This window comes from Desmodus rotundus, chromosome 12 (assembly GCF_022682495.2).
Source record: "Desmodus rotundus isolate HL8 chromosome 12, HLdesRot8A.1, whole genome shotgun sequence".
Lineage (NCBI taxonomy): Eukaryota > Metazoa > Chordata > Mammalia > Chiroptera > Phyllostomidae > Desmodus > Desmodus rotundus.
In genome coordinates, this window is record NC_071398.1 from 35,422,375 (window position 1) to 35,445,742 (window position 23,368).

Consider the following 23,368-nt stretch of genomic DNA (forward strand, 5'->3'; position numbering starts at 1 on the left):
AAAAAGGAATAGGACAACCACAGAATGGGATAAAATAGTTGCAGATCATATATCTGATAAGAAACTCGTATCCAGGATATACAAAGAACTCTTTTTTTAATTTTTAATTTTTATTGTTATTCAATTACAGTTCTCTGCCTTTTTTCCCCATCCCTCCACTACACCCCAGCCGAACTCACCTCCCTCCCCTGCCTCCACCCTCCCCCTTGATTTTGTCCATCTGTCCTTTATAGTAGTTCCTATAATCCCCTCTCCCCACTGTCCCCTCCCCACTCCCCTCTGGTTATTGTTAGATTGTTCTTAACTTCAATGTCTCTGGTTATATTTTGTTTGCTTTTTTCTTTTGTTGATTATGTTCCAGTTAAAGGTGAGATCATATGGTATTTGTCCCTCACCGCCTGGCTTATTTCACTTAGCATTATGCTCTCCAGTTTCATCCATGCTGTTGCAAAGGGTATAAGCTCCTTCTTTCTCTCTCCTGTGTAGAATTCCATTGTGTAAATATGCCATAGTTTTTTGATCCACTCATTTGCTGATGGGCACTTAGGTTGCTTCCAGCACTTGGCTATTGTAAATTGTGCTGCTATGAACATTGGGGTGCATAGGTTCTTTTGGATTGGTGTTTCAGGGTTCTTAGGGTATAATCCCAGCAGAGGAATTGCTGGGTCAAAGGGCAGTTCCATTTTTAGTTTTCTGAGGAAATTCCATACTGTTTTCCACCAAGAACTCATACAACTCGATTACTTAAAAAATTATAACCTTCTAGCCGGCCGGTTAGCTCAGTTGGTTAGAGCGTGGTGCTAAAAAATTAATTTATGGGCAAAGGATCTGAATAGACATTTTCCAAAGATGTACAAATGACCAAAGAGCACATGAAAAGATGCTGCACATCTTTCATCATCAGGGAAATGCAAATCAAAACCACAGGGATGTCAAATACTAAGTACAAACCAAATTCCACTTCTCTCGCTCGAGGACGGCTATGATCAAAAGGTCAGACAACAGTGAGTATTAGCAAGGAGGCGAGGTCAGAGCCCTCAGCCCTAAGGGTGGGAATGTGGAATGGTGCAGCCATTCTGGAAAGCAGTCTGGTGGGTGCTGAAAAGAGTGAGCCTAGAGTTACCAAGTGTGGGTCATTTCCACTCCCCAAAGAAAAGAAAACATGTTCACAAGAAACGTGTGCAGGCATGTGTACATAGCAGCTTCAGCATGCCCATCAACTGATCAAAGAATAAAATAATAAATGCGGTAAATACATTATGAGGGAATATTATTCAGCCACAAAAAGGAGAGAAGTACCACCATGTAGCTGAACAGAGAAATCATTATGCTAGGTGAAAAAAGCCAAGAAAGACCATACACTATATGATTCCACTTATATAAAGTGTCTAAAATAAGCAATTTTATGGGCAGAAAGTAGATTAGTGGTTGCCTAGGACTAGAAAGGTATACACAGGGGGTGACTGCTCTGTGTACAGAGGCTTTTGGGAGGTGATGAAAATGTTTTGGAATTGACTGTGTGGATGGTTCACAACTCTGTGAATATACTGAAAACCACTGAATTGTACACTTTAAATGGGTGAACGAAACCGTATGTGGTCATATCTCAAGAAAGGTGTGTGTCTGAGAGAGAGAGAGAGAGAGAGAGAGAGAGACTGATTTTCAGATTTCAGTTACCGTATCTCCACCTACTACTCTGCCTCCTCAGATCTGGCCAGAGGGTAAATGTGCTCCTAGGGCCGACCCCTCCCCTGCTACCAGCTCCAATGCTCTCTCACCTTGTTAGGAACTTGGCTGCATCTTATAAATAAAAACAAAAATTAAACCCTCAACCCCTCTTCCCTCAGCAGTTACCTTTCCATTTCTTTGCTCTCCTTTGCAGCAAAACATGAATTACTCAGATTTACAATCTCTTCCCGTCCTCCCACAGGCCCAATCAGAACGGTGTTTCCCGCACTCCATTGAGGCTGCTCCTGCTAGGGCGGTCCTTGGTCCTCATCTTACCTGACCTGCCACCAGAATTTGGTACAGGTGCATTCACTCCCTTACTGACCTCAGTCAGTCTTAGAGCTTCAAAACTCATGTGTTGACAACTCCCAAATTTCTGTGTCCAGCTCTAACCCCTCTCTGTAACTAGGGACTGGTACACCCAACCAAATCCCAGCATCTGCAGTCGGATGTGTTAAGGACATCTCAAACACAGTATGTTGTTAAAATGAACCTCCTCCAACACCTGTTCCGCCCACTCACTACTTTCCCCTCTCCGTTGTGGGGAACTCCGTCCTCTAGTTGCTCAGACCAAAAGCTTTCCTTCCTCAACCCCATCTGATCCATACGGAAATCCTGTTGCCTCTGCCGCCAAAACATATCTGCAATCGGACCCGTTCTCTTCACATCACTGTCTCCAGTTCGGCCCAGACCATCATCTCTTACTGCGACAGCCTGCCAGCTCCCTCTGTCCCTCATCATGGCAGCAAGAGTGATTCTCTGTCTCAACAGGCAATTCAATCACACACACTTCTGTTCAAAACCCTGCAGTCGCTTTTCACCTCACTGGGAGTAAAGTCAGATTCCTTGTCCTTCCTGGCAAGGCCCAACTCATGTGCCCCCCAACCCCCCAACCCCCAGCTCTGTGGCCCCCCAGCTGCCCTTGCCCCCCACCACAGCTCTACCTCTTTGCTGTTTCTCATTTTTGCCCAAGGACTTTCCACGAACAGTCCCCGCTGCCTGGAAAATCTTCGCCTAGTTCACGACTTCTCGATCTCGGCACTATTAACATTTGGGGCCGGATAAGTCTTTGTTGTAAGGGCTGTCCTATGCATCACAGGATGTTCAGCAGCACCCCGGGCCTGTACCCACTAGGTGCCAGGAGCACCCCCAGATGTTGCCAGGTGCCCCTGGGGGCACCACTGCCCCAGGCTGAGAGCCACCGATCTAGATCATCTGCGTGGCCCAGGCTCTCATTTCCCTCAGATACCGTCTCTGTTCACGTCTCAGTTCTCACTCCCCAGTGAGGCCCACCCTCCCTCCAGCCCGCAATCCTAATGCCCCCTTACCCTGCTGGCTTTCCAAAGCGTCTACATGTTGGTGCCATGGGGGCTGGGATATTCCTCTGCCTTGTTTCTTGATGTATCCCCGGTGCCTGCCACACAGCTAGTTCTCAATACATAGTTGTTGAATAAATGGATCAGAAGACACGATATGGTAAAACACAATAAAGTGAAAATACCAATTTATCTGAAAATTCACCTTAGATTTGTCAATAAATGAAACACAATCCCAATACATTTTTCTATTGGATATTATTGGAAACTTGGCCCAGTATTTCTAGAATGCCCATAAAAGAATAAAAATGTGATATCACACGAGAATAACGAGAGAAGACTTACCCTCTAAGATAGTAAAAGTGTGTTCGTCAGCTACAATCATTAAAATAGCGGGTTCCGGTACGATACTAAACAGAATGAACCCAAAGAGTCCCAAAGCAGCCCCGGGAAATACAAGGATGAAGCAGATGATGAAGCTGGCATTTTAAAAGAGTAAGCAAAGAGTAAGTGCTCACTAGATGACGCTGGGACGATTGGCTGGCAGTTTGACACCTGCAGTCTGTGCATGTTATGCAGAAATACAGCAGCAGGAACACCTGCGGGGAAACAGCTCAGAGGGTTTTAGGTGGTTGCCTCTGGGCAGCTGGCCTGTGAGGCGCAGTGAGGAATGAGGCAGAGGGCCACTGGGTTTAATATAAATCTTCTATTAGCTACGTTTTTTCAACTATATAAACTATAGTTATTTTTTAGAAAGCATTAAGCATACCCCTCTTTAACCTATCACATGGAAAAGATGTAAGAAATGAAGATTTGCTGGTGAGCAAAAAGGCCCACTCATGCACCGCTGGGTCTTTCTGGAAGGTGATTTGTTGGGAAGTATGCAAAGCCTTCAAACCGTGAACGTCCTTTGTGCCAACAAGTCCATTGCTAGGGGGGTTCATTCCAAAATGACATAAAGGACTACAGCAAGAACGTTCACTCCGATGTGCTTTCACACCGAAAACCAAAAACGAGAACCACCAAAGTGTCCAAGGGGGAAACAGTGTGTATCAATGACAATAAATCCATCCAAAGGAATGCCATGCAGGTGTCCTAAGTAGGAAGGAAATAGACCATGGGATATAAAGTGGCGTCCATGGGATATAAAGTGATTAAACAGGCCCTGTGCAGTAGGGGTAAAAATGGCTGCATTTTTATAAAATGCATATGACCTCTGAGTTTATGTACACAAAGTGATTTAAACATAAGACACTTCCTCTCTGTGACAAGGTGTGGGAACCCCAGGTCCCGGGAGGGGCTGGGTGGTGAGACTTCCATTTTCCTCCTTTTGCTCTTGTTACAGCTTTCCTGCAGGGAATTGCTAAGACCCACGAAGGCGGAGGCATAAATGCTGAGGTGAGGTCCCTCAGATGTGGGGTGGGAGTCTGCACAGGCCCCTCTGCTACCCAGTCATCCACTGAGCCTCAAACTGAGTGGCCCAAGTAGCCTGGGATGGGCTTGTCAGGATCCAGCCACGCTCGGGGCCCAGCCAGCTGCCCAGATGCGCAGTCCCCACGGTGAAAACCCCCTTCCAGCAGATGGGGGTGCAGTTCCAGGACAGAGGTCTCAATTGCCTGCAGCCAACAGCTCTGCAGTCATGGCCTGCAGTCTCAGCAGTTACTGTCCCTTCCCAGGGCTCTGGCCCTCACTTTCCAGGTGGGGAAGTGTCCACTTTGCCAGTGAGGCCCTGGGCTCCACATTCCTCCGGCCCAGAAGCCAAATGCAGTTCAGAGACATACTGTTTGGTCAGTGCAGGGCTTTGACTTTAAATTGCGAATGTGTCTCCAGACCTTCGAAGGGAAGCTACTGCATATAAAATCTACCATCTGGTCCTGCTGAACCCCCGCCCTTCCCGTGGTGACAGCTGGCTGCGTTCCACTGCCCCGTTCAGAGAGGCAAGTGTCCCTAGACATCCCTGGACCGCACCACTTCCCTGCCCGGCTGCACTGGGGACTGAATTTTCCACATGGGCTGTTCCAAGTCTGAGCTGCCTCATGTTCTCTCCCCACTTTACCAGGCCCCTGTCCCCCGCCACTGTCAGCTGTGAAAGCAACTGCCTGCACCCCAGTGCCCTGTCCCTGTTCTTCCCTGCCCCTTTGGGACTTTGGGATTTTTGTTGCGGAAAATCCCTCCAAGTCCACCCGCACCCAGAGCAGCCCTGTTGCCGCTCCCACCCTTCCCAGGGTGCTCGGACTGAGGCCAAGACCTGGTCAGTGCCTCACCTCAGCCCTGGGCTCAGAAAGGGGACACAGAAGAGAAACAAACAATCCTGGTCCTTGGGAACCCTGATCCCAGAAGATGACATTCACCTGGCAGCTGGTGTAGGAAAAGCGGAAGTCCCCAGGAGCTGCTGTCATGGGCTGAGTTCCCTGGAAATCGGGCTTTATTGGGGAAGAGCTCCGGCCAGGGCAGGGGTGGGCAGAGGGAGAAGCTGCCACGCCTCACGACGAGGACAGGGCGCTCTGGGTCTGGGTGTGTCCCATCAGCCAGTCACTGGATGCAGGGTGAGGGTAGCCTTGGGCAAGGAGCAACCCTCCCTGTGAAGCTGAGGACAGTTCTTGTTTGGGGTGCCACTGGGAGCATCAGCGGCTGATTTTCCCAACAGCCACCCTGGGAGGTGGAGCACCCCAAGGTCATCAGGGAAGCGTCCTGGGCTCGGTGCCAGGTGAGAGACTGCCTCACTGGAAGGGGAAGGGCTGTGAGAGAGACCCCTTCACAGGCGAGGCCCGTAGGAAGGGCTAGAGATTCAAACCCAGGAGAATGCAAAAATTCAGTCACATCCCAGCATTTATTTGAAACAGAACATTAATTTTGACTGTCATTAGAGTCCATTTCAATTTTGTAATAACATAAAAAGTTAAGAGTCTAATTTATTCATACAAATCTTGTTAGCATCCAATTTCCACATAATGTAACATATTCCTTAAAAAGCTGACAAAGCAGGAGAAATTAAGAATGTAAAAGAAGACATCCATGAGCACTTATGGCTGTGGAGCCCAAGGTGAGGAGGGGAGAGCAGGGTGGCTCTAGAAAGGGCTGGAAGCTGGAGAGGCAGACTGAGCCAGGGGATGGGGCTGGGCTCCCATCATGCCCCAGACTGCCCCCAGACACTGTGGGGGCTCCTCCTCGCCACCTGCACACCTCCACGCTGTCCCATCGCCTGTTGCTGCCCTTCCCTCTCCTCAGACAGCTCCTAGCGCTTTCCTCGGCGAATCCACCCTCGGGAGCCCGTAACTCCTCTTAATTACACGGCTGTGGTGTTTGCACTAGATAGCTGTCACCCTGTAATTTACCCATACACGGGTTTTAATTGTACATTAATCTTTCCCACACGCCACTCCTCTGCTAGAATCTGTAACAGCAGCAGTTCGGGCCATTGTGTTTGTTCCCCAACCCAAAGTAGCTGATGAATGTACTTGCAGACTGCCCCTCCCCTTCTCTGCCAGGATTACCTGATGTGTGCTGGGGCTGGAGAGGCTCCTGTCACCTGCGGGCCGCCTTCAGACACAACAGTAGACTGTTTGGTGGCTGACAAACTTCAGAGGACAGGTCGGCGGCGACAAACAGCCTTCAGGTCGCCTGCCACGTGCTCTCTGGGCAGCCCTGCTCACGTCCTTTCTCTCAAGCTCCAGCCTGATGGGTGCTCGGAGCTCACGCTGGGGACCGTTCTCCCCAGACTTGAAGGGCAACGTGGGAACCTAAGGAATCCACCAGGCTGGGGGTTCCAAAGTCACTTGGAAAACCACGAAGGAGAACTATGAATTACAAAGCCCTGGATGGCTGCCAGGGCCCCAGGAAGCTACATTTAGCATATCATTCTCCTAGCAGCAGGAGGAAACCTTAACTCCCTTTCCAAGGGAATTTGAATGGAATTTGTTACAAGAACATTGTGATTGAAATATCACCAATTGGCTTTTCATGACAACTCTGCAATAGATTGCAACTGCGGTGGGGTGCCTGCGAGTGTGAGTGTGTGTGTGTGTGGGGGGGTGCTGTTGTGTTCTCCAGCTGGCCGAGATGGCTGTAAGAGAGCCCCATACAATATTTATGAAATCCAGATGAAGCCCTATACTGGCAAAGAGCTGATATCATAACACAGATTTCAAAAACGCCCTGACATTTGCCCAAGATCAAATCCCCCCTTGCGAAAACCCAGGAGGCTTTGTGCTGACAGCGGTCTGCGCACTCGCCCCCTCCAGCGACCTTCTTCATTAAAGCCCGGGTAATTAACACCGGGACAGACTGAGTGGGGCGGAGGGGACGGATACCGTGTTAGCACACGTTTCCTTGGTGGAAAAAAATGAGCTTTCGGTGGAGAAAGACAGGAGTGTTGATAATTTTTATTGTTAAGCCCTTTCTGACATGCAAAACAAAGCCTGATGACCTGCTCCCCAGAGGGGTTCTGACAGCGAGGCCGGCAGGGACAGAGACCCGCCGCGTGGATCGGGCACACAGCAGCCCGGGGCGGGGAAAACCGAGAGCAGGGGACGGGCTTGCTCGGAGCCACCGCCCTCCTTTAGGTGCAACCCTTGGCTCCTTTTCAGAAGGGCGTCACTGGCCCTGCACATCCCGGGTTACAAGATATTTCCAAAGTGGCCCCTTAGGGCATCCTCCACCCCAAAGGGCTCCTTCCACCTCTCTCTGCTGAGGCTTTGGAGATACAGGCTCCCAGGGCCAGGACCCAGAGTGGGGCAGTGTTGCGTGGCATCCAAGCCTGAATCTCCAGAGACCGTTTACCAGTAAAAGGCAGGGGCGATTTAGTTGCTTTTTGATAAACACTTCATACTGCACATCCTAAGAGAAGCAAAATACTTGTCAAGCATGCATCTTTATGAGCTATCCGCCTATAAACCTCGCACGAAAGGTCGGTGCTTAATGTTGCTTTGGCAGTAAATTGGCGCGGTGCACGGGTCTGCTGCATCAAATTAGCATCGACCCATAAAACGTTACTGAATGATTCCTCAAATCTGCCAAGTCTTCAAATCAATTTTGGAGAAAGTGTCAAGGTTTTTTAAAAAACTTTGATAAACCTTTCATATTAGTTATCACAGAAGAGCATAAACCTTTCTAATCTGTCTTTCCACAAAAAAAGGTGTTGTTTTTCCCAAACTGCTTCTAGCTCTTCCATCTTGGCACGCCCGCCTCCACGTCACATAAACAACGTGTGTTGTGTGTTCTTTGTTGCCCTGTTTTGGAGCGGCTGGCATTTGGCTCACACTGTCCATGATCCATGATCTGGCAGTTTGGAGAGAATTTCTAGTGGCACCAGAATAAAGTTCTCACCCGGCCCCGGGCTCCCGGAAACCTTCCCAGTGCACTCCGCTCGTTGCTCTATGTGCTCTGTGCTTGCGTCAACTAGACCTCAGTCTCCCGGGAGCTCGGTGTACCTCCTTCCCTGAGGGCTTCACAGTGCTGATGCCAGTGGGTGGCAGGGAGGCCCACACTGACTGGTCCACGAGGTGTCACCTCCCACCTCCCCATCTCTGAGGACCAGCCCAGCCTCCCTCCTCTGTGGAGCACCCAGCAGACGCAGCAGCCAGAACCTTTGCCCTCAACTCTCCAGCCTCAGAGATCTCAGCCACCTTAGTCACACCCCCTGGTTGCATCAGAGTTGACTGTGAATCTGCCTCTCTCCCCTAGGGGCAACGGCTGGGCAGAACCTTGATTTGTTTTTGTTTTTTTTTTTTAATATTCTGCAAATAGTTTTTAATTTGTATGTTTTAAAAAATTGTATATGATATCTTTTGTCATCCAGAGGTCTTAAAATTTATGCATTGAATTACAGCTGATGGTTTGTATATCCTTTGGGCCTGATCTTCAGAACCTTGATTTGAACCTGAGGGATCTGACCCAGAGCTCCCACCCCCAGGCTACGCTGCTTTCCAAATAACTATGTCAGACGTGAGTAAAAGGGAACAAGCCACAACCAAAGAAAGGAGGCTGCATCATGGTCCCATCAAAATGTGATGCAGCAGGAGTGGATGTGGTGGTCATAGAAACAGCCTTTGGCCTTCACTTGACCAGAGGGCATGTCATCCACAAAAAAGTTGTGTTGAAAAGCTGAGGAGGGCTCAGTGGATTGAGCACCTGCCTGCAAATCAAAAGGTCGCCGGTTCGATTCCTGGTCAGGGCACGTGCCTGGGTTGTGGGCCAGTTGGGGACATGCGAGAGGCAACCGTTCAATGTGTCTCTCCCTCTCTATCTCTCTCCTTTGCCCTCTCTCTGAAAATAAATAAATAAAGTCTTTTTTTAAAAAAAAAAAAGAAAGAAAGAAAAAGAAAAGCTGAGGAGGCTGAATGGAGCAGGGATGGAATGCTCTTTTGGGGAGAGAATTTTTGGGCTTCTCCAGAGGGACCCAATAACAGATAAGCCCCTCAGGAAAGAGGTCACCCAGGGGATGCTCCTCAACAGCCAGTGCCTGGAGCACAGGGGACGAGCACGGCCCTGCGGGTGCCGGCACAGAGCCTGGGGCCTGGAACTGCAGGCCTAGTCAGAAGCTGGCTTTGGAGGAGGGGGAGGTTATTTAGAGGCATAGGGCCCCTGGACAGGACACTCTTCTAGGGTATGATGGTCCATCTTCCAGAACCCTCCCCATAGCAGTCCAGGCTCCCAACAAGTCCCAGTCAAGTCAGCTGGGGTAGGAGAGAGCAGAAGCCCACAGGCAGCACTTGGTTCTGTGGTCCTTCATTCAGTGGGCATTTTGGGGGCCACACTCTGTGCCAGGACTGTTCTAGGCAATGAGACACAGGAGTGAGCACAACAGACAAGGTGGTCTCAGTGCTCATGGGATCTGTGAAGGGAAAGAAAAGAGGTGAGCCCCAGAGAGACTGATGGACCATAGGGCTCTGTGTGGTGACTGGGGGCTGGGGTAGGGCCCAGCGTCTGCAGCCCTGGTGAGCTCCCCAAGTGATTCAGGACAGGAGGTGGGACTCCCAGCCTCACCCAGAGAAACACTGCCTACACTCCACCCGCTGCCCTCCAGATTCACCCCTGCCCAGCAGAGAGACTCACCAGCACCCCTACCATTTAAGACATCTACAATTTGGAGATAGAAGTGAATGTTCAAATTCGTTGAATAATGCTTTCAAGTTCAAAACATTTTTGACAAAAAAATAAACTGTATTAGTCATCTGAAAAATAGCAGTAAAACCACAGTGAGATACCTCTACATGTTCATCGAATGGCTGACATGTAAAAGGTCGACAACACAAAGTGTTGGAAAGGGCATGGAGCAACTGGGACGCTCCTGTGCGAGAGGGGAGGGGGCGGGATTAGCACAACCACGGTAGAGGAAGCTGTGCGACAGCACCTGCAAAGGATGGACACGGCACCTCCCTGCTAGACACTTACTTGTTAAAATGTGTGCGCGTGCTCAAGGGACACAGGCAAGAATTGTCCCCACAACAGCACTGTCCATAAGAGCCCAGAACTCTGAACAGTCCAAGCGTCACTCAAGCGGAGGATGGGTAAATAAATCGGGTATATTCACACAACGGAATCTCAGGAATAAGAGTGAACAAACTACAACTACTCACAGCAATGTGGATGCATCTCACAAATGATGGTAAGCCAGACACAAAAGTCTACAGATTTATGATTCCACTTGTATCAAGTTCAAAAGCAAGGAAACCCAAGCAATGTTATTACAAGTAAGGAGGACAATTACTGCGGGGGAGGGGAGGTGCCTGGAAGGAGCCATGGGGGCTTCCGGGATGCTGGTCACGTCCTGATTCCTGGTCTGGTGCTGGCACGCAGGACTGTTTTGTTTGCGGGCGTTCGCTGTATTGTACACACAATCTGTGCACTTTTCGGTGTGCATAATGTATTTGGAATAAAAATAATTTTTAAAAGATTTTATTTACTTATTTTTAGAGAGAGGGGAAGGGAAGGAGAAAAAGGGAAACATCAATGAGTGGTTGCACATCGCGCGCCCCCTACTGGGGACCTGGCCCCAACCCAGGCGTGTGCTCTGACTGGGAATCAAATCACAGCCCTTCGGTTCGCAGGCCCACACTCAAGCCACTGAGGCACACCAGCCAGGGCTGGAATAAAAAATTTTAAATGTACTGAATGCAGAACAGGATAAAGCCATTGACAGGAAACTGGTTAGAAAGGGCGGGACTTGAGGGGTATAGCCAGTGCAATTCACATGTCCCCTCTGGCACATCACCAGGCAAAGCCATTGATTAACATGCTTCCTTGCACCTGAGATGAAGAGGGACTGAGCCTCAAATGAGAGACCAAACTCAGGAGATGATGATGATGATGATGATGACAACAACAACACTGAAAGCTGCCTTTGATGTGGGCTGGCTGGCCGGTAGGCACATGGCTCTTAGGTGGTTTCTATTGTCACCCCATTTTACAGAGGAGGAAACTGAGTCCCTAGACCACATAGTGAGCAAGTGGTGAAGCTGAGATTTGAACCCAGGCAGTCTGACTCTAGGTGCTGACTTCAGCCACAACCCCTACGTGGCTGCAGGAGGTGGATCTGGTTGCCATGGTTGTTGGTTGACACTTCAACTCATGGCAGAGGGAGTGGGGACGACTTGAAAAATAGGCATAGATTGTGCTTTCACAGGGATGAATGGTCACAAAATTGAATTTGTAGATAAGGCCAACCCCCAGGAGGTGAAATAACAGCAATGGAGCTGGAGGCCCAAAAGCCAAGAGGAGGTGGCAAGATGGACGCCGTATGGAGGCGGGGGTCGTTGACCACATACGCGGAGGCAGAGATCCACACATGAATGGCTTTCCTGAGAAAAAGGTGTGTGAGTGGCTGTGATGAGGAATGGCGAGGTGCCGTGACCACGGACAGCAGGCAGCCTCTGTATCCCTTGGGGGCTGCTGGCTCAGCCCCCGAGCACAGTGGGGAAGGGGGAACCCAGGTGAAATCTGATGCCTCACGATGCCCCACATCCACACCACTCCCGGCTCTGAGCCAGTCTCTGCCGAAGAGGCTGGAGTGAGACATGGGAAAGCTGAGGGGACACCAAGTAAAGCTCCTTGGAAGCAGGACTTAAATTGAACCCAGATGTGTATGTGGGAGGGGAGAAAAGAGTATTCCTGGTGGGGGTAGCAGAAGGAGCCCCGAAAGCAGGCCTCCACCAGCCACAGGCCGGACGGATGGCCCTCCGGCTCCACCAGTAGACAGAGTGCCTGCTTTGACCACTGGCTCAAATAGCTCAGACAGACGGCTTGTCACGTGTGACTCGACCAGTGTAGACAGGCTGCCTGAATCGTGTGCGGAGCTCAACCAGTGTAAACAGACAGCCTACAGCAAGAACTGGGCTCAAGCAGTGTAGACAGTGCCTGCTTTGTGCACCGGCTCGACCACTGTGGACAGACTGCATGGTGCACTGGACTCAACACCCTCAGCTCCGGGAGACAGAAGCTGAGGCATGTCCAGGGCCCCTGTCTGACTGCAAGTGGGGGTCGGGGCTAAACTCAGACACAGGGAAGTTCACCAAGCCAGAGAGTTTGAGAGCTCTGAACTTGTACAAAGACCCCGGCAGGGAGAGGGGCAGGCACTGACTACATGGAAGGTGCTCACACCCTACACTCGAGCAGTGTAGCATTACACTGCATTACACCCTGGCTCCACCAGTGTAGACAGACTGCATAGTTCAGCTCACTCTGCCTGTCAGCAGCAATCACCGAGAACCTTCTCCATGCCGATCTTATTAAGCAAGGCCCACACAGCCAGAGACAGCACTATTCGCACCAGCATGGTGACTTGCCTGTGTTTGATTGGCCTCCTCTGGACCTGGTGGGAGGCTCTGCACACGGAAGGACCCCTGCCAGTGTCTGCTGGGTGCCTGGATGCTCCCTTCAGGAGCACAGGAAGCAAAGCCCCCCCATCTCAGGGATGAAGGAGGGTCTCAGTGCTCACAGGCTTGGGCAGATGGCTCTTGTCCTGGGAGATGAGTCAGCCCCCATGAAGAGGCAGCGTTGAAGATGGGGAGGACTTGACTGCCAAGCACAAGTCAACCTGTGCTCTGGCTCGGGGCTGCTGGCAGAGGGGCTCTACTGTGTCGCCTTTCCACTGATGAGTGCCTAGGCACATCCACTGGTCCGTGGTGGCAAGGGCAGTGGCCAGAACAGGAAGGAAGACCAGTCTGATGAGTCCACTCTCCATGCAATGAGCCCACGGATTGGAGGAATCAGCCCAGAGAGGCCAGGGGTCCAAGGAGTAGATCTGTACCTCCTAGCATCCTCTTGGCTCTCATCCCTCCTGTCCCTGAGTCTGACCCAGCCAGGGAGGAGCTGGCTCAGGCCCAGGCAGAGTGAGGACAAGGTGACAGTGACCTGGGCTGTTGCCTGCAGCTCAGCAGCCACTTGGATCAGGGCCTGCAGCCAGCAGCGTGGGCACAACGGGAAGTGGGGTGACTCACAGACCCGCCACCCCACCCCAGCTATGGAAGACAGAGCTGCAAGGACCCTGTGATGTCTGCAGGGGAGCCGGGGCCTGAGCTGAGCTACAGACAGCCACAGAGGTGCACACCAACATCCGAGGGTATTTGGGAGCTCTGAGCCTTGGGCAGAGCTCCTCGAAGAAGGTAGAAGCAGGTGCAGACTCACTGCCACAGACCAGAGGAAAAGGAGAGAGGGCTGGCAATGAGGGAAGGGCAGGTGCCAGACAGCTGCCAGGCCATATACAATGAGAGGCAGGTAAAGGGCTTACCAGGGCACCAGGAAGCTGAGTGGATGACACACAGGCCAAGAGAAATGTGGGCATCAGAGAAGCTTGTCCTCACGAGAGATCACTGGGCACGGGGTACGGGGCTGTCACTTACTGAGTGCTCACAGTGAGCCAGGGCTAGATGGTGACCACATGGGGGAAGGCAGCAGAAGGCCCAAGGGTTTAGAGGAAAGCTGGAAGGTGGGCCAGGTGGGTAGGGGCAGACGAGCAGCTACGGGACCCCCTCCAGCCCTGAAGGACGTAACTCAACAAGAGTGGACAGGCGCTTGGTCCAGGAGGCCCACCCTCAGAGCACTAACAGCTCCCAGCCCTGATCCAGCAGCCACAGCCCCAACGACCCACACCATCTCCTCCTGCACCTGACCCAGCATCAAGCCCTGGTGGATTCATGTCCATCCCCTCTTCTTTAGGGCCATGGTCACCTTCCTCCAGGATGACTGCAGCTCCCACCTCACTGGACTCCCTCCTCTGCAGCAGCTGGTACAGTCAAGTCCTCAGTCACCCCACCCCTGCCTCCACCAACAGTCAAAGCCCAATGGGGCCAGAGCTCCGCCTGTCTCCAACCACATCTCCCCTCTTTCAATCACAGCTCCTGGATGGTGCTCCACACTCCCTCTCATTCACTCACATTCTGTGCCAGGCAAACTCTCTCTCTCCCTTTCTCCCACCCCTCCCTGCTTAGCTCCAGCTCCTTCAGGTCTCAGCTGAGAGTCACCTCCTCAGGGAGGTCCTCCTGACCCCTCAGTGTAGACCAGATCACTCTGTTGTGGGTCTCATACTCGCACCTGGCCATGCCCTTCCCGTGTTCATCGTACCCTCGACTCACGTGCACCGCTCATTGGTTTAGTGATCGTGTTGCTGGCAGAGCCTGCATCTGTGAGTGATGAAGGAGTGATGGGGAACTTCCTGTCCCACAAGACTACAAACCCCACAAGGGCAAGGGCCACTCTTAGTTTCTCTCCTCTTGTGTCCCCAGAGCCTGGCACAATGGCAGACACCTAATACATGCCCGATACGTGTTCGCTGATGGTAGAATAAAGGAGATGGACAACAGGTCTGACATTGACAGTGTGGGCCGAGGGTCAGCTGGCTTCAGGTTTCAGCATTGACAACTCCCATTTAGTTCAAATAAATGTCACCCACCAGGACCAGCTCTGGCCATGGCTTGGCAGAGATAGGGTGGCTTGCCTCCAGCTGTGGGCAGCAAGAAGCGCTGAGCTCCCAACGATGCATGGCGTTCAGGGTGGGAAGTGGGAGTGCGGAGACCCAGGCTGCTGGCCTGGGAGCGCAGCTGCGTCTGCCATGCGCAGCACTTTACCTCCAACATGCTGACACTCTGACTTCCTGAAAGGTGGCTTTTGAGATGGCATCAGGGTGGCTTGTAGGAGTCAACCTACCTGCACACGGGCTTCCCCATGCTGTCGGTGGCCAAGGCTGCATTTATGGCCACGGGTGCAGACTAGAGCTCCAGACCACAAATGACAAGAAGTTGTGATTGGGGCAAAAGTCACAACATTGTCCCATGACCAATTCGTAAGTCTCATCTTCCGCCTTGGTGATGTACTGACAGCGGGGTCACGCATCCTCCAGCCAGGAAGGAATGAGACGGTGTGTCCTAGGACCCCTGCCACCTGAGGTAATGCAGCTCTGGCCCTTGACGGTCTGAGCCGAGGGGTTTCCTCTGCCTTTGGGCAGCCTTTCCCCAGGAGGGAGGGAGTCAGACAAGTCCTGGCTGTGACTCCAAAAGAGTGCCAGGGAGCCTGCCATGGCCACACTGTCCCCACACAGGCTGCCTTCTGCGGCGAGTTCCCGGGGCTCCAGGACAGCACTGCCATAAACACACTCAGGAACTACCCTCAATTTTCCTGTATTAATTTCTTGGCATCCCACAGCAGGGCCACACTGATCTCCCTGGGACAGCACTTCACAAATCTCCTGTGTGTAAGTCATTGTCTTCTGGTTGGCTCAAAGGCTAGCCACGTGTTTCCCACAGTGTTTACTGACTCTGACTGTCAAGGTTGTTCATTAAAGAGACGCCATAAACTTGAGTCCACACTCCTGTCCATAGGTTCCACCCCTGCTCTGTGTGTCTCCAACGGGGCTGCCACACGCTGGTAAATCAGGGAAGAGCAGCTGGCGCAGTGAGGTGGGGTGTCTCAGACTCCAGGCCAGGCAGGAGATGGGGCACCACACCGTCCCCTGCCAGCCCCCACAAGACTCCAGAGCTCACCTCCGGGGCCTCCAAACAGATGCATCAGCAAACAACGATAAAAGCTCTAAGTGACCATGTCTGCAATCTGAAAACCACAAAAAGCCTACCAGGCCCGCGCTGGCACAAACTGGGAGTAGAGGCATAATGTTTTCAGTCAGGAGACTCTGACTTTCCTCCTTTCAAATTGAAAGTACATTCTGAGATGAACCCACTAGGCATACGTTCCCAACAACCATACAGCAAAAAAAGTTTCCCAGGCTTATTAACTTCCATAAACAGAGCTTTGAATAAATGTTTAAAAAATGAAATTCCCTTGATACTCTGTAATCAGTAAATGTTCATTACAGAAACACAGCAAATATGCCTGACATTTCCCAAGTGGTATTCTGGCTACAAGATTAAAAAGGCATCCCCGACAGCAGGCTGAGTCACAAGGCGACCTCCTCCGGTCGCAGTCCAGGGGACCTCAGCCACACCCAGGAGGTCAGACAAGCCTGCCCCTCTCCCGGCTGCAGCAGAGTCAGAAGACGCTCCTTTCGAGCCCACACAGGCAATTTATAAATGAGCCCCCAACACTGGCTGATTGATGTCTCTCTATAAATAATTAATCCTTGGCCTTGCTTTAAGAAAGACTTGACTTTTTAATTTGGGGTCTTTTTAGCAATCAATACCTGGGGAACATAATTCACTCTTGTGGAGTCTGACTCCAGGTGAGTAAAATCAGCAAGCAGGGCCATCTGTATGTCCCAGGATGAATGCGCCAGCCGACGGGATGGGGTCCGACTTTGAGGTTTTCTGTGCTCAAATGCTATTGAATTATTGATCATACAAGGCTCCATCTCTTCAGGTCTGAATTTTCTCTCTCCTGCGGGTCATTTCACAGAGGCAAGTCCCATGGAGGCTCTAGAATGTGCTTCTGCTCGCCCCACCCAGGGCTCCCCAGACCCTGTCCCTGCGTATAGTGGCTTGTATGGATTAGAAGAGGGTCTCCCGAAGGGACCGGACTGTCACACCTCCCTGCAGCCTGTCTGCTTTGCCTTTGGGACCGGGACAGAGGGTGAGCAGGCGGGTGTTTTTAGAAGGACTGACACTCCTGCTGCCCTAGGGCAGGACTTTGGAAAAGTTCCCCGCCTCACGGGCAAGGGTCAAGGTGAACTCCGACGTGACAGCTGACCCAAAGAAAGAGGACTTGGCAGTGCATCATGTAAACACCCCAGAGATCCAGAAGGGGCTAGTCTGCCCCTCCCACCGTCCACTCCAGAGAGACTGTGGTCCCTTTTATTCCACTGCAACTCGGTCCTGCTCTGCTGCGGGGAGAAAATTCCGGCCAGTGCAGAGGGAGAGCCCCGACGCCCTTCTCGCTAGCACAACCAGTCTCTGCCGAGGGAGGCAGCCCAAGGCATCGGGGTCCACCTTGAAACCAGAGACTGCTGCGGGACAGGGAGTCCCAGGATGGGACCCCACTTCTCGGTCAGGTCAGACGACCGGTGTCCACAGCGGAGAAGGCTGTGCAGCTGCTGCACCAGCTCCGGGTGAGGGTCGCTGGGCCTGGAGACAAGCTGTACAGCTGTACGGTGAAAGTTAGGGCGGGGACAGTCCGGCGCCGGAGAAGGGAGAGAAATTACCTCTGAACCACTGGCACTGCCAAAACCCGCACAGGCGCCTTCGCCTGGCGCGGCCGGCCTCCGGTGAGGCCGGAGCTGGTGTGCACAACTAGAAGCCAGCAGCTGGGGTTGCTGCCGCCGCCACAGCTTGGCTGAGTCCCGCGGCAAAGCGGATTTTTTCACCGCCCCCCTCACCCCCCACCCCCGCTGGCTGCCCCAGACTCCGACTCCCGCACTCCTGCACACACACACACGCACACACCTTCACCAATCACTGATGCACACACACTCGCCTCGAGTACCAAACAGGCCGGTGCCCTGGAGAGGCTCGGGGTGGGGACGCGCGCGATGGAGCGCTGGGGCACCTTCCACTGCTTGGTAGGAAGCCGAGGCAGCCTCTAACTCCTCCCTCGTCCCTGCCTACCACAACTTGCCCCCGAGTTCCAGTCCCGAGCGCGCGGGAAAGCCCTGGGCGCACTAGTCCGGCCCTCTCCAAGTCCGATGCTGCCTCCCCGCACTGAGCACCCAGAGCTGGGAAGAGGAGCAGAGGATCCGCAGGGATCCAGTGAGCCGGAGGGGCAGCAGTTCACGGACACGCGGCAAGTGAGATCCAAGAGGCAAAAGTCAAATTAAAGTTCCCACTACAGGAGCGGGTTCCCACTACTGGAGCTGGTCCCCAAAGTGCTGCCAGATCAGAACCCTGCGAACCTATCTCCGCCACCGCTTCGGACTCCTATCCGCACCGGTTCACAGGGATGGGCGCAGCGCAATGCTGGGCCCTCTCAGGACCCTTCGGGGAGCCCCGCGGTGGTGAACCTGCACAGGGCGGGGCCAGGGGTGGTGCTGGGGCGCAGCGCACTTACCTGGCGCAGCCGGCACTCGCAGGGCCGTGGGCACCTCTAGCCCCGGCGCGGACCTCCACGGCGAATCCTTGGCTCTGGGCCGCCCGGGAAGCAAGGAGGACCTCCGCCCCAGCTACGTTAGGGGCGGGCGCCTGCTCCCGCTCCCCGTGGTGGGTGAAGCGAGCGGCGTGGGGCGGGCGGCCAGAGCGCACGGGAGAGGGAGAGGGCGCGGTGGCGTGTTTCTCCTCCGGCCGGAGTCCTGGTCCGTCTCCCGCCTCCCGTCGCCCCCTTCTCCTCCCTCGTCCCCACGGCGCCGCAGGAGCCGGCTGGAGCGCCGGGAAGGCTCCCAGCGAAGTGCCAAAGAAGCCTTCCGCGAGGCTGGAAATAGCGCCGCACCCGCCCGGCGCCCCGCCCCCGGCCTGGGCCCCGCCCCGCGGTGGTGCCCGTACCGCGGTGGCCCGGCACGGAGGGAATCACTCCTGGGATCTGCTGGCCGCTTCCGGGAGCTCACGGGCACCGCGCCCACGCGCACTCTGCGGCTCCCGCGGCCCCACGGGCTGAGCGCTGGGAAGGAGCCGCCGCTGGGCGCGGCCGGGCGGGGGTGGGGGGGAGTCGTGTCTTGGGCCTCGCGCGGCTGCCGGGTTCCCTGAGATCTGGCCTCCCGGCTGTCACTTATCTCCACACGGCGGTCAGAGTGCTGCCACTGCCTCTGTGGGTCGCACGCCCGCGCCGACTCGGGGAAACAACAAGGCGTCACCAGAGTGAGCCATGACCACAGCTGGGCAGTGGTGCGCGCCCAGGACCCCACGCTTTGGGAGCGCGGGGCTGGAGAAACGCAAAGGATTGATTCCGAGGAAGATTCTGAGAAATCCAGCCTTATTGAAATTCGGTCAAGGTCTTGGGCTGCTTCGGCCCGCTGTCCATGGCAATGCACAAATTCCTGGGGCTATGGTCTCAGTCAAAAGTGCCCCATGATCCAGGGTCGCCCTTGAGGGCTACCTGCTTGAGCTGGGAAGGGTTTGCGCCAGGTCCGCAGCCACACGGTACCAGCATAGAACAGGGATGTGAAGGAGCGTGGGGCCTGATTCCAGTTCTTGATCTTCTTGAGAAGAGGTAGCTCCCCTCACCCCCACCCCCTGCAGGGGGCAAGCAGGTGACAGGAAGGAGGCTGGGCAGACTTCTTACAGGAACTAGTAAAGCTATGTAAATCAGTCACCTTTTAGTCTTGAAGGGATATCCAGTGTTTTTTTTAAAAAACCTTCAGAGAAACCTTTAGTAAATAAGGTGAGGGGTGCTTACCCTCCTCCCATTTTATCTGCAGCTTGATTGGCCTTGTGACTCCATCCAGCTGACCCAGAGTGCAGGATGAATTTGGGGACTGGGATGGACTCATGGCCCTTGAAGGGCCGGAGAAGGTAGGGCTGGGGCAGCCCTGGCAGAAAGCAGAGCCTCTCCTGAGGAGGAGTTGGGCACTCCTGGAACAATGGCTCTGGTAGGCCGGGTGGCCCCCAGACGCTGCCCCAGGCAGCCCTGAGGCCTAATGCACGCTGAGGTAAGCCCAGAATGCTCGGAGACAGAGCAGGAAAGGTGAGATGGCAAACTGAAGCATGCCGGGGTTATCATGGGTCTTCCTTAATTCCCGCAGCAAGGAAGGAAGCATTACCATTACTGGCTTACAGATGAGGAAAGCAAGGTATGAAAATGCAGAGCCAGGCCCTGGCTGGTGTAGCTCTGTGGATTGAGCGCGAGCGGTGAACCAGAGTGTTGCCAGTTCAATTCCCAGTCAGGGCACAGGCCTGGGTTGTGGGCCAGGTCCCCAGTATGGGGTGCTGGAGAAGCAACCACACATTGATAGTTCTCTCCTCCTCTTTCTCCTTCTCTTCCCCTCTCTCTAAAAATAAATAAATAAAATCTTTAAAAAAAATAAACAAAGGCTTAAAAGAAAAAGAAAAAAAAAAAAGAAAATGGAGAGCCAGGACTGGGCTGCTGACTCCAAAGTGGCATAAGTGCAGTGCTGGGGTTCCCTCTCCCAGACCCTGAGCTCGGAGACTATTGCTGCCTCAGGGCTCTGGCCCAGCCTTGCTCCACTGGCTGCGGGGGTGCGGCACGTATGTGGCTGAAATGACTCTACTCCACCTCAGTCAGGTGCAGATTGTAGGGAATGTAAGGTACAAGGACTCGTGTCAGGAAGGACAGGACAGTGGTCCTTATCCAAGTCAGATCCAAAAGCTGTCAAGGCAGAGTGGGAGGAAAGAAGATGGTGAACAAAGACAGGGTGGCAGTAAAGTGAGCAGAAAGCTGCTTGCCGAGTGTGCTGACCCTGTACCTACCTCTGTGCCCTTTTGTCCCCGCACCTGCAGCCTTCTCACCACCTGGGGTCAGGGCCCCTGGTTAGATGGGAAGCTCTTCAGTACCACATGCACTCCCACAGGCCAACACACACATGTGCACACACACTCTCACTAGGCAGTGAGAGGGGAGGGAATGAGAAGAAGGGGTCCCTCCCTTTCCCTGGAGCCAACCCTACAGCCAGGAGGAGGCTCTGCACCACAAGCACTTCCACAGGATGAGTCTGCACAGGCTTCGCCCAGACCACACCAGCAGCAAGTGGGGCTGGTCAGGCCATCTCAGTTTCCCCTGGCACCTGCACGCAGCGATCCTCCTGGGAAGGATGGTTATTCCATTGGCTTCTCTAACTGTACTTATTAGCAGCTATTTGCATCTAATATTCAGGCAGACGCCTCTAGGAACCGACAATGCTGCATTTCTTCAGGATTTGCTATATTTTTCATTTGTCACTCAGACTGCTTCTTGTTTTGATAGGTCCTTGGGCACATCCCCAAAGGGGGGCTTGAAGCCAATGGCACTGCTGTGCATCGTTTTCCAACTCGGGATCTGCCCAGGGCTGCATGCCCTTTTATTGAAAGTTGGGCCCAGACTCTGCAGCAAGAGAGGCAGAAAAAATGCTGCAAATCCCGGTCAAAAAACCCCTGTGCCCGCTTGCAGTTTTTGGTATGTGTGCTTCCACTGAAGGACAAGCGGCAAACTTGTCCCTTTGCACCCCAACTAAGATGAAAAGATATTTTCATTGGGTGGCCCCTTCAGTCCACAGCCCAAGCCCCAGAAAAGGTAACAAAGACGTGCAGAAGGTATTCTGTTTGCTGCCAAAGGGATGGGCCTGGAAGGAGGGGCCCTGACCAGGTTTGGAGGTGGGCAGCAGGCAACCTGCCTCCTCCTCTGCCTGTGAGCCCTGAGCATTTCTTGGAGCAAAGACTTCCGCCCATGGTTGAGCAGGGACTGACGGCAGCCCAGCGGGGAGGCACCTTGTGTTTGATGAAGGGCGGGTAAACCAGGTGCAGGCCTGAGGCCTGAAGCCTAAACCTTCTATTCTGTTGCCCTGAGAAGAACCAGAGCACTGCCCTTGGGAGGAAACGGGAGCCATCTGGAGCAGCAGGTCTGGGAACACCTGTCTTTCTGTACACCATGGGAGAAAGAAGAGAATAATGGGATGGACCAGAGGGTCTGTTTCGGCTCTCCAAGGTGCTGCATGGGCAGTCTGGAGCATGCCCCCTGGCCCTCCCCAGCCTGTTCCCTGATTTGTAAAATGAGGACAATAGACCCTGCCCTGCTCGTAGCAGTAGGGCCACTCAGATCATGCGAAGGGCGTGAAAGCATTTGGAAAGTGAGGTCCCCACCTCCTCTGAGTCATAGATCAGCCACCTCAGCGCATGAGTGTCAAACATCTGGCCTTGAAATGTGACGACCCCAAGGTTTCCCAAGTCAGTTCAACACACTGTGACGTGCTGACCAGAGCACTGTCCAGATGGGGGACTCTTCCTCGGGGGCAGAGCTGCCTTCCCGGCTGCCTCTGCTGTGTCCCTGCTGTGGGATGGTGGCCACGGCTACCCGCCAACCCTGCCCCGCCTTGAGCAGTGAGGGAACTGTAGCTCCTAGGCCCCCTCCAGGCCTGGGTTGTGATTCCATGATTCCTAAAAATTTCTCATCTGTAAAGGAGGCCCTGAGGCTCCCCTCAGTCACCCAGGAACTTATGGAATGAATGCCCCTTCCCTGCCCTTTGCCTACTCTCCTTGTGACCCTTCTCTATTTTTGTCACCCCTTGCATTTCCAAGAAGCTTGAGAAAAATGAGTTGTTTTGCTTTTTTCTGTGTTGAGTTGCCTGAAGTTTCCTGATATCAGTGTGCTTGTGTGAGAGTCCCCCATGTTAGCATTGCTTCTGGGGCTTCCAGGTGCTCCCACATCGCATACACTTGTTATAATTTCTGAAGTTCCACCATCACCCCTCAGGGCATAAGAGCAGGTCTCCAGGCAGGCTAAGGTGACACCGGAGCCCGTCCTTGGCACAGACGAGAGTTGGAGAACAGATCCAGTTTTCCGGGTAACACACAATAGACAGTGTCTGTGGCTAACTTGAGCAAAAAGGGAGAGACTCCTTGAAAAGACACTGGGGGACCTCTCAGGGCACAGGGGGCGCTGAGCATCCAGGAGGACCGAGGACCATTGGGGTTTCCAGGAGGGACACCCTCTCCCCCGACTGAAGATGAGCAGGTCTGCAAATGGGCCTTCGTTGACCCCAGTGTCCAGGAAGGAGCCAGGCCCAAGTCTCAGTCCAGCCCATCCATGTAAATTGGGCTCAGAGCCAGCCTGGTTTCTCTGTTGAGGTCTTGCCAAGCTCAAGTTCATTTTGGTGCTTCTTAATTAAAAAAAAAAATCATTCTAGGATGGTCGGCTGCTGGTCCCACTCCTTCAGTGAATTCCCACAAATCCTTGAGCCTCATCAGCCTCCAGTGTCCTGCCCACATAGGGACCCTGAGCAGAAACAAAGAGATTTTCCCCTTTACTTTGGGCTAAAGAGTTTCAAATTCTAGAATATTTCTATGTCACAATTCAGTGAAGGCTATTTA

At 53.2% G+C, this 23,368-nt stretch overlaps 1 protein-coding gene across 1 annotated transcript in view; it reads right to left on the reverse strand.

Annotated features, from left to right (window-relative positions):
* The window catches only part of CHST8 (carbohydrate sulfotransferase 8), a 108,828-nt gene extending 90,002 nt beyond the window's left edge, over positions 1-18,826 (reverse strand). Inside the window, exon 1 of the mRNA XM_024577686.4 lies at positions 18,468-18,826. The gene's annotated coding sequence lies outside the window, so the exon portion shown is untranslated. The remainder of the gene's footprint in view (positions 1-18,467) is intronic.
* Between the last annotated feature and the right edge of the window lie 4,542 nt (positions 18,827-23,368).